The sequence below is a fragment of the Serinus canaria genome, chromosome 2 (assembly GCF_022539315.1).
Source record: "Serinus canaria isolate serCan28SL12 chromosome 2, serCan2020, whole genome shotgun sequence".
Lineage (NCBI taxonomy): Eukaryota > Metazoa > Chordata > Aves > Passeriformes > Fringillidae > Serinus > Serinus canaria.
This window is the reverse complement of record NC_066315.1, coordinates 17,013,733-17,025,673: the sequence shown is the minus strand read 5'-3', so window position 1 is coordinate 17,025,673 and position 11,941 is coordinate 17,013,733.

Genomic DNA, 11,941 nt, shown 5'->3' with positions numbered 1-11,941 from the left:
GAAACTGCTGGACCATTATACTAATTGCAACTTAAATGTTTTAAAGAACAGCCAGATAAGTTTACCTCAGCTTTGCAAAGGTGTATTATTTAACAAACACACAGAGTACAGTCTTCTTTCCTATCTAGAAAATGTGAAGAAGAAAAATTTTTACTTGACTTTTACTGACTGTTGGCTTGAGGTTTTGAATATTGGCTTTTTCTTTAAGTTTGGATCTTGTTTATTGAAACCTTCAGAGCTAATCTGGACGATTTACACTGCCATGTTGTTGTGACTTACAATTCATATGGAATCATGTCAGATACCATCTGAGGCATAAGTGTACAGCAGCAAAATCAATACCACCTAATGTTACATAAACTTTCTATAAAATGCATTCTGTGATTTTAATGCAAACCATAACATAGTACAGATAAGGTATATTTAAAAACTAAGCTTCTAGTCAGAAAAACACTAGAGGTTATTAAGTTTATCTTGATTATCTTATGAGTGTTTTTGACAGAATATATTATCAGGTATCTTCTTAGATGTGAACCCTTGCTACCTATAACAACTTACATGAAATATCAAAGCTAGTCACTCTAAATATCTTCTATTAGTCCTAAAAGTCTATAAAGAGTTCATCACCATTTGACAGACTTGAATCTGGCTACATGTAGGTTTCAAAATCTTAAGAGATTAAAAACCATTCAAAACCAGGCATGTTTTTAATGCAAGTCTGCATCACTCTGTTTCCTAAAGAATTTTATTCCTGACAATAGCTAGGAAGCAGAATTATTTTCTGATACAGTTTGCAGCTAATGGCAGAAATTGAGGGAGTTACAAATAATGGAGAGAGATGATCATAGATAGAGCAATTGGAAGATTTAGCACCCCAGCTGCCATAATCAATATGCAATTATTACTTTCAGGAACACAGAATTATTGATGCTTTAACAGCTTTTCATTGTTTTAAATTCTTTGCCTTGATTTGAAGGTAATCTGAAGTGGACAATATACTGGTACTTTTTTATTTCAGTGTTTTAAGTCACCCTCAGTGTTTAAAAATCCATGGTTTTTTTCCCAGAAAGTGCTTGTTACCTACAAAATCCTAATGACAATTTGCTTCTAAAAACCGTCACCACAGGAATGTTGGAAGTACTCTGTAGGAGCACAGGACCTTAGGTTCTGCTCCTGCTACCAGACAGGATTACAAGGCTGTCTCATCATTCAGGAGAGCACTGGGACACAAATGTGGTAACAAAGATAAGTTTAAAATCAGGATGGCACACAGCTTCCCTCCTTTTTATCTTTTTAATCTGATTTTTTTTAAAAAGTAAACTTTTTTTTTTTTTTCGAATGTGTTTACAATCAACCAGAAAAGAAGAGGAGGAGCAGCTGGAAAGACAGCAAACTGCAGAGCAGGAAAGCAGAACTCAGCGTGTCTGTGTCTGTGTGCCACTGACATAACCAGGCACAGAACCCTTCCAAATGTAATCCTGTTTGTGTCACTGTTTGCTATACTCTCTAACTGGATTAAAAAGAAAAAGACAAATCCAAATCCTCCAAGGGCTATCTTTGGAACATCTTCAGAGATTAATGACGGCTCACAAATAGGAAACTGTTTATAAAACTCATTTGTGGAGTGCCTCTAGATTAGGAGGCTGAGGAACTCAAAATAATATGGGTAGAATAATGGAGAAAAACTCCAGAACAAGCTTTCCAGGTTATCCTCAGATTATGTTGTCATTCTCTTTTTGTGTCTGTCTCTTCTTTTGCTTGAAAGAAAAAGACTTTTCTAGGTTTTTTTTTTTTTTTTTTGTAACTGTTTGGGTATAATGAAGCATGCATTTGTGAAGCGTGTGAAGTCTGGTAATGTGATTGTTACCTCTAGCTCCAAGAGAAGGAATAGACTGACAGCAAGCTACTGGTATGTCTGAAACAGGGGGGAAAATGTGTAAAACAAAGGATGTTGGGCAGATTCTGTTTATCCATTGGAAGTATTCTGGACATTATACGATATTCCAAATTTCAAATTGTCCAAGAATAGTATTTTGAGACTCAAATTTTCAAACCACACAAGTAATTTCCATTCAAAATCAAGGTAGTTGCTTTAAAAAAAAAGCTATTTAAAAGAAGGTATAGCCAAATAAAGCTTATGAAATTGCTTAGGTTACCATTACCATTCTTTTCCATCTTGTTGCTGAATACCTAAATTACATTTTTCAGTTTCTTACATATTATGAGGATTAGTAGTATAATTTTTCCAAATGGTAACCTCAACATCCAGTTAATCCACAGATTAAGGATCTGGTGCCTTGTGACTCTTGCCAGGACTATTGGAACTGATACAGTCTTGACAGAAGTTGGTGTTAGATAAACCATAATGCCTTCAGTGCCTGTACAGAAATGTATGTGCTCTAAATACCGAACAAGCAAAATTGTCTCTCCATCTCATTTGTACAAAATGACATCTATCATTGCTGGCTAACACTTCCATTTGTGCACTGTGACCCTGTCAGAGGCAGAAGAAAAAATACACTTGTTCAATACTGAGCCTTCTTTTATCACCTGATATGGAAAGAACTCTATTTGCTCCATTTAAAAATGGTTATATAGCAGGACCTGGAATGCAATGAATTGAAGAGACTGAATGCTAGGTGCTAATTAGATGCACATATGAAAATCAATTTAACTGCTTCAGTTATCAATACCCAGATGCTCCTTATACTTCACTAGTTCACAGTCCTATTTACATACCAAGTACACTTGTGTCTATTAGTGCCCACAGTGGTATTTGTTTAATAGGTTTTTTACTTAATGTCAGACTTCTGATCACCTAAACTTTCAAGGGCTAGGAATAATGATAACTGTGAAGAAATGACCATAACACCTCATAAGACAGGCACTGCTACTCCAGGATACAAGTGAGACCCTCCGTACAACTGATTCAAAAAAATGTTGCAAAAAGTATAAAGTACCAAACCTGAAATATCTAAGCAGTTAGTTTGGGAACTGCTGTATTAACAAGATGACCAACAAGATGACCCATGTGATTAATATTATCATGTGACTGGTCTTGTTTATCGCTTTGTTTAGATTTTTAATCCCACAATTTTTAAGACAGCTTCATGACTGAGGGATATGTTGTGCACACTAGGAAATGGCAGTGCCACAACCCCAGATCTTTACCTGCACATTTTCAAGATTGGCACTTTCTATTACCTCCAGGTATGCAGAAAGCAGCAATCCTCAGATGTCCCAACAGCTTCTTACTGGTTGACATCACTGCACATAAGCAAAATCCTTTAATGTTATTTTAGTGATCAGTGTGTTCCAAGAAAAGGATAAGGGTACTAAGTCAGTAAAGGCCAGGACACATTTTGCAGCATAGTTCTCTGCAGTTATCACTAGTTCTCTGCAGTTATCACTAAATTCTAACTGCAATTTTTTAGAACTGTAGAAGGGTTTATATCTCAAATTTTCCAATGCATCTTTTCCCAGTATTTTGTTTGAAAAAATTAAGAGCACTTTTTAAAAAGGGAACTTGAGACATGAGTTCAAACTGTGTCTAACTTAGGACTTTCTTAGATGGAAAACAACACCTGTAAAACCCTAAAACTTTGCTACCTCAAACCCAGTGAAACAGAAAGAGCTGTGAAATTTCAGTACAATACCTTGCACATTTTACTTGTAACCTTTTTTTCCCTACTAGGTATGAATCAATAAGCATGACTTAGGCTATCACCATTCAAAGGCAATACTTCTGTGCTAGATGTGCAGCTCCTGGGTCTAATGACAGGGACCTAGAGAGGCACATTTTAATGAAGAACTGTCATCTTCCTAAACCACTCTTACTTTCTTGAAATGTCTGTGCTTATGGGCTTGTTGAGACTGTGGAGACAGTTTTGGAGTGGGAAATTCCAAAAGTCTTTTGATTGCAGATTTAATTGGATTCATTAGTTACCACTGAGCTTTTAAATTATTTTCCTTTTTGTCAAATGTTCTGTATTATATGTGCAGTTTAAAAAAAGTCTGAAAAGCACATTCTGTAAATTTGAAGGAATACACATCTTTCTCCTATAGGAACTAAGTTAGGTCATGGGACATGAAAAAGCTGTTGAACAGACACAGCTTTTCATCTGCAATGATCTGGGTTGGATGTTAAAGGTTTTGTATCCTATTAACAATCTCCTGAGCTAACCAGCCCCTTAAATGTGATTACAAGGATCACACATCTAAGACATTCAAAAGGGGTTACAGAGCTCTTTTGATCAACTAAAGAAATATCTGGCAAAGTTCACGGTTGCTTTAGAGAAAACTATGCATTCAAAAAAATAATTTACGATTCTGGACATCCTTGCTAATTCATTACGGTAGATGGCATTTATGATCAAAAGAAAACTGAGCTAGATGTAGAAAAACTCTGTGGTGGTTTTCCTAGAGGATATTTATTCAGGTGTTGCAGGAAGTACTGCTTCTCTGTAATAAACACCGAAGGGGAGGAGTTCCTTATATTTGCTACAGGCTGTGCTTGGTTAAGCAGCCAGAGAGGTCAAAAAGCACTTCCCCAGAGAGGTAAGTTCTTTTATTCTTATAGTGGTGGTCTTCTGCTAGTAAAGAATGCTTGTTTATTTTCTTATGTTATCATTTATATACCTCCTGATCTTTTTGTGTATCACTTGCTATTTGCAAATGTACCTCATTAGCCATCAAAACAACTCCTCTTGAGTAGAATACTATTAAAAGATCAATTATAAAGAGAAAAAGAGATTAAATCAGAAACATATGTCTTAGGTCCCAAAAACTCTCTATGGGGAATTCTGCCCAGGATTTGGAGCCTAGCAGTCACGGACCTCCTTTTGTAGGGAGGGTCCACCATGTCCTGTCTATCCGCAGTCTGAATTTATTTGGATGTAGCATGGTCTTTCATAATATATAAAATATTATTTCAAGTAAATTATAGCATTAATTTGATGCCTTAATCACAGAGGCATCTTTCCCACTCCCCCACCCCTTTTTGTTATTAGAAGCTTTTAAGAATCTAGAAGTCTGAATGTATCAGTTCTGGACTAAAAGAGGTCTATTATACTTATGTATATTTTGGGTCCATTACCTTTTAATAATGAAGAGTAAGACATTATAAAAGCAACTCCCTAATGTGATCTAATGTTGAAGATGCTTTGAAAGGTCGACTGTTCATACTGCTTTCATATTTGTCACATAATAATTTAAAAACAGTTCTTAGACTTGCACACACAATGCTTCTAATGAAGGTAAAAACCATGTTGAAAAGAAGGGATAAAGTCTGAAACTAATCTAATCACAATCTGTTAAAAAGAGAGTGTAGTATAGATGCTGTCTGGTGGCATCAAGCAAACTTAACCTCATGCCAGGTACAGCTGGAGATGATCACACTTCATTTATCTTTTAATATATATATCTGGATATTGTCAATACATAATATTTGTCCTTAATTTTTTCAAATTTATTTTGGGGCAGAGAAAGCATATACCCATATTTACTCTAGAACCTTGAAATCTCATCTGAAATGTATTCTAGATAAAAGCAAAGCAGTAATTTTTTTGGAAAAATGAGGGGCAACAGTCAAGGCAGGTTGAGATGGAAAAAGAACATGAAGGAGTGAAAATAAAGGCAAAGGAGGAATGTGGTAGGGCTGCATGATACTGACTGTAACGTAATCATTTAATGACTAAATTTTCCAGCAACATCAGTGTCCATTTCACACAGATTCCCTAAAGGCATAAATTCCCTGTTTGTTTCAACAGTGCCTAGCTCTACAGGCCTTGGACACTGGTCTTTAAACTTTAACTGGTTTACAGGACCCTTTCTGCAGCAACAGGCTGCCATTACTTATACATCGTTCAGGATTATTTAAAAGATCCAGATATGAGTTTTTGGAGTTTCACAGTTCACCTGAAAAATTAATTCATGCCAAAGACATAATGTGTTCAATGCTTCAAGTGGTTTATCTGAGCCCTATCATGGGGTTTTGCCTTTGAGGTCCCTTTGACAGAGGAGGGGTTAATAGAGAATTTTAGGTCTTCAGAACGAAGGGATGGTAATGTCGGCACACAGCGAGAGTTAGATGAGGGGGGCAGCAGTGGCTTTAAGACAGCGCTGCTAGAAATAGACAGGAACATTTCAGCTAATCACTGATGTTACTGTCTTTTCTGGTTCCCATGATTGTGTCTAAACACCTCTCAGCTCCTTGTTCCAGATCTTGGATGCATGCAAGCTCTTTCTAGAAGAGCTATGAGTACCCATCACTCTTTTTTGCGCCTGAATTTCCACTGAGAGGCTTCTAGCCTTTTTCTGATGGCACACTCTGGCCAAGCTTCTGCATGATCAGAGGATTAGACTGTCATGCATGGACTTGCCATCCACTAGACACGCAGCCAAAAGGCACGGGGGTGCCAGGCACTCCCAAGCACAACTGAAAGCAATGAGAACTTTGCTCAGGGATGGGGAAGCTTTCACTGAGTGTTGCTCCTGTAGTGATTTGAGCTTAAAATATATGGATATTTTTACAGCTGAGGCCCTACTATGCTAGTGCTTCCACCTATAATTAGTGAAATGGGATCACAAAACTAGGAAGCTCATTTTTATAGGGTCTCAACCAGGGAAAGAGGGACCATTATGAAGGGACAGAGCAGCCAGCAACAAAAGGAGTTAACAAAGTCTAAACTATCCCTCATAAATTTCTACATGTGTAATGCAGTGCACAGTCCAAAATTGTCAACAGCATTTATACAATGAAGTATAGTAGTAGTAGTATAGTAGTAGTATAAGTAGTACTTGGATGAAGGAAATCAAAGTTGCCTCATGTCCTTATTTATGTCTGGCTCATGGCTGTTTAGTTTTGGGGTTTCAGAAGTTTCTGTTGATGATTTTCCCACAGGGAAGAACTTAGGAAGGTTTGAAGCTTCCTTGTCCGTGTGATTATTTTGATGGCTACGATGGGATAAGCAGCCATACCTATTAGAGATATATTCACACGGAGAGGCCATCCATGAACTACCTGGCATCTACTCCGATTTTGAGAAGGATGTAGAACATAGATAGCTCTGAAACACTTCCCCTCATGTCAGACCTGTCTGAAAACAAAACCCAGGCTCAAATATTATCAGAAAAATGAAAGGAGACAAATTCAACTCAACAGAAACAGTCTCTGATGGAGGTACATGGTCCCCAGTGCTGACAGAGTTTTGCTGCTTCTTGGCAGTGAATTTGTCAGGGATCTTGCATAGAAAACCTAACCAGCATAATTAAAGCCTGCTTCATGTACCATATAGCAGCAGTACTTCTAAAATTCATCAATTTCCAACTTTTGAGTACTTTGTCATGCAAACTCACCCTGATATTACGATATTACATTAATATTGTGCTGTTGCGGTCAGGTCACCTCTCCACAACAAGTGAGCTCGGGGCGTGCAGCAGATGTGAATTATTTTTAGAGGGCCAGGTAGGTCCATTAGGTTTCCTCAGGGTAGCGCAGCCATGGGCAGCCCCAAGGGCACGAGCCCAGCTCTCCCTTGCCAGGCCAGCAGCCTCTCTGGGGCTCGGCGGCCGCCCAGCGCTGTGTAATCCCCGCGGGGCGGATCGGGGTGCGAGGCTGTGGCCCGCTCTGGAGGCGGCCGGCCCGGGATCCCCAGCGGCGGCCGCTGTACCGCCGGGAGGGAGCCTGGGCCGCCCCGGCGCCCCCGCCGCGCCCTGCCCGGGGCGGGCCGAGCCCTGCCGGCTTTGCTGGCGCCTGCGGGGGATTAGCGGGGCCAAGCGCTCATCCGCCGCTGACCCCGAGGCGGGACCGCAGCCGGGCCGGGGCCGTCCGCAGGAGGAGGAGGAGGGCGAAGCCGAGGCACGGCGGCCGGAGGTGGCGCGGCCCCTGCCCCCTCGGCGGGCTGGCTCTGCGGGGACCGGAGGTTTCGCTGCGGGTAATCCCCGAGCGGGAGCGACGGGCAGGGTACCCGGGCGAGCCCCAGAGCCGGTGCCTGAGAGGGGGCTCCCGCGGAGCTGCGCTGCCCTGCGGCCACGCCTCACCGAGGGGCTTCGGGGCGGCCCCCGCGGGGTGGTGGCCCGGCCCCCGGGGGGTGGCGCGGGCCGGGCCGGGCCGGAGCCTCCCGCCGCAGCCCCGGGGGTGACGGGACTTGCCCGCCCGGCAGCGGCGGGACAGGCGGGAGGTGGTCGGAGCCGCGAGCTCCCGGCACCGGGGCATGTGCGGGTTGGCTCTTGCGGTCTCTCGTTCAGATGAATCATGTTTCTTTACACTTTTTCTCTCCCCAACCCCCCCCCCCCGCTTTTTTTCCCCCTCCGTTTTCTGTTTGGTTTTTGTTTGGTTTTTTTTTCTTTGTTTTTTTTTCCCTTGTGAGTGAGTTTCTGGATAAGAAACGCGTGCGGAGCAGTCGGGAGGGAGGTGAGGCAGCCGGGCGCTCCCGGAGCGGCACAGCGCTGCCCGCCCCAGGGACACGCGGGGCTGTGCCGTGACCGTGGCCTCGGCAGGACACGTGTGCTGTCCTGCCGTGCCCACTGTACACTCGCACCCCGTAACTTCTTCGGCCAATGCTAAGTGCTAGCAAGTTTGCTTGTTGTCTGCAATGCCTTTTTGCTTGTTGTCTGCAATGCCTTCTTTATCTTGCTATCAAGTTACTGTTTCACTTTAATTTCAAGCCCTAACAAAGCTCATTGATACAGCAGCTAAATTAAGTTTGAGTTGCCACTTTTCTGTTAGAAGTTCTGAGAAATACGGAGTGAGTGAGATCACATTTTATTGGTTTTTATGGCTTCATAAAGTTTTACTGTGTTAAAATAGGAAAATTAAGTGATGCTTTAGCTTTGAAAACCAAGTTATTTGCTAATATATTGATCTAGTGTTTAGTCACTGAAAAATTACCCTCATCATTTGCAGTGCCTCTCTTCTAGGAGCCACAAAATTGGCTGGGTATAATTCAGTTCATGGATTGCTAATGTCAGTTCATTACTTCTGGTAGCACAAAGTCCAAATACAATTTGACAATTCCCCCTACAAGTATTAATCTTCTTTCATTGTTGTAATGCCCCTACAAAAATATTGTCTGTTGGACGACAATTTCCACAAAAATCTTTAGCTATCATTTGTTTTCAAAACATCAGAGCTTTTAAAATTGATGACAGTAATTAAATTTAGTGTTTTGTTTCCTTGTTCTTTTCATACCCTCTTTCTTTAATTAAAGATTGGCTTTTAAAAAGGTTGGGGTTGTGTACTTATATCCTGTTTAAATTCTGAAGGATTGCAATCTAGTGCGTAGCCCCTATGCATGAGAGTAGATTGAATGCTTACAGCCCTCACTGATTCTTTAAGCTGCTTCTTAAAAATCCCCTCCTCCAGTGGAGTTACCTTAGAACTGTAAGCCTCAGCATGCAGTGTGACTTTCCCTGTTGTGGGGCATGGCAGGGAATGAATGGAAACAAAGGTGGAACCTAGCACTGAAGTAGATCTCTTGCATCTGTGCCCTCTGAGAACATTCAGAGAGCAAAGAGCTGGAGCCTCCTGTGAGCCGGGCTGGCCAGTTCAGTCTGCAGCAAGTCAAAAATGTCAAGATCAGCTGACTAATAATCCACAGATGAAATGTCAGTGTGGACACCCAATATGCATTTATCAATAGCAGGAGATCAGGTACTGATACCACACAGTACTGCTTCTCTACTACGTGTAGAAGTTTTACAAAGGTCAAGGAGTCAAGAGGCATCAAATGTCTCTCCAAGCTGTCTTGCTTTGCTGGGAAAGTTGTCACTGGATAACAGTCACTGAAGAAAAAAAGTGTTTTTAGAAACACAAGAAGCAGTTACTCAATCTTTCAGAGAGTAAACAGTAAAAAGTGGCCTCAAAACCAGATCAATTTCTTCCATGAACAGCCCTAAGATTGATGTATGCACTTTGAATTATGCCCAGGAGATATATTACCTAAATTGATCAACACTCCTTGCCTCCAAATGCTTTACATAACCATTTATTCCTACATTTACATTAATTTAGGGTTTGTTTGCTGGATTCAAAGTTTGCTTGGCAAGGTCATTGCATGGTGCTTGCCTTGTTTGTGCATCATGACACAATGTCCAAGTCACCTGACAGCTTTGGGGTGATGAGATGTGGCTGGCTTGCAGTTTTCCTGTCTGTAGTATGGAGCTGATAGTAATTTTGTCAGTTGCCAAGCAAAAACTCTTTATTTCCAGCATTTAAGTAGATAGAATTAATTTACCCTACATCTGAAGCAGTGCAACAGGGCTCCTGTTGTAGGCAATGGAAGCTTAGCCAGTAGAATCATCAGTGTCTGGAGACTAAACTGTCTTTTGCAGACAAATGCTAACCAGGTGAGGTGAATCAAATTTTTATTTCTTTGACTGAAATGGAATTATAGCATCTAACTTAGGTTCCTGTAGGTATGTTCTACACATCATCTTAGGTGAAGCCTACCTAAATTGATGTCTTGTGTCTTCCTTACTGGTGTAAGCACCCAACAGCAAAAGACATGGACTGACTGTTAGAGGAGTTTGTTGATTTTTATTCTTCATCTACCATAGCTGGGACTAAGGAGATCTTTTTTCCCTCTGGAAGGTTTCTTGCAGACAGGAAGGACAGTTGAAACAAATAGGGAATATATAGAGTAGAAAGTAGTAAGCAAATTGATGTGCAGTTGAAGAGGATAATTTGTCTAGACATATGGAAAGTACAAAAATTATGTAATTATGCAAATCTGTTGTTTTAAAGTGAAATTACAATGCTAAGTGCATTCAGCTTGTGACAAATGAAGTAAAAAAAAAAAAAAAAAAAACCCAAAAAAAACCAGCCTGCAAACCTGAAAACATGTGTCTTTAAATAATGGCCAAACTAGATGATCTGCTCACACTGGGCTTAGATTTGACTATAGCTCCCATTCAGCTATAGGTTGCATCACTGTTGAAATCAGAGGCCAAATAGTCCCCCAGAATTGAATGGGGGTGATATTTGAATTTCCAGAGCAAAACTTACACTTTGAACAATGACTAAGATAATATACTGTATAAATGAATCATTGTAGCTTTAGCTGAGAATCTAAGCTGCAGTCCATGCTCTTAGTTGAATAATCAAATTATTTACCCAGAAATTGCTAGGTGCTACTATGATGAAGGGCATATTGTAGCCTCATGCTTTTTGGCTTGTTGTGAGAATTCCGTGTGGCAGCCTTTAACTTTCTTATTAAGTACTTGTCAGTGAGGCATAACTCATGAAATAAGAAGAAATGTGGCTTGGGATTTGATTGTGCCATTGCATTAAGTTTTTGAAGGCCCCTCTGTGCCTTGTGATCAGTGCCAGACCAAAGAACTTCCAAATTAGATATTGAATAAAGCAATAAAGGGGGTGAAAAAGTGAGGTGAGATGGAGTTTTTTATTTTATATAAGAAACTGTTTGTTTTGTTTTTGTTAGGGTGATTACTTTTTCTGGCATCCATTAGGCAGGAGGTTGAAGTTTCACAATCTGCAGCAATGCATTGTGACACCTTCAGAGAGGTAACAGACCTGATATGCCATGTGTGCCATTGGTACCTGGTATCTCCCAGTCATGACATAGAGGAAGATGTCTGGCACATTTCAGGGTAGGATGTGTGCAGGAGCTGTCTGGTTAAACATAAGCAATGTTACAATGTGAAGGAGAGAGGGATGGGGACAAAGAAACCAGAAGACAACCTCTGTAAGTGTGTTTTGAACTGAACCGATAAGCTCCTGGTCTCAGTTTTCAAGACTGGAAAGCTGTGGTAGCCAGGAGACAAGATGCTGGTGGGAACCTAAAGGGTGCATTCATTGTAGTTAAATGTGAATAGATGTCTGCTTTCCTTTGCTGTAGGCTCCCTGTGTGGAGGAAGATGAGTGACATGAAGCAAGGAGCTCTCTTTTTATTAACTCTTTATGGAGGAAATGGGTATGTTT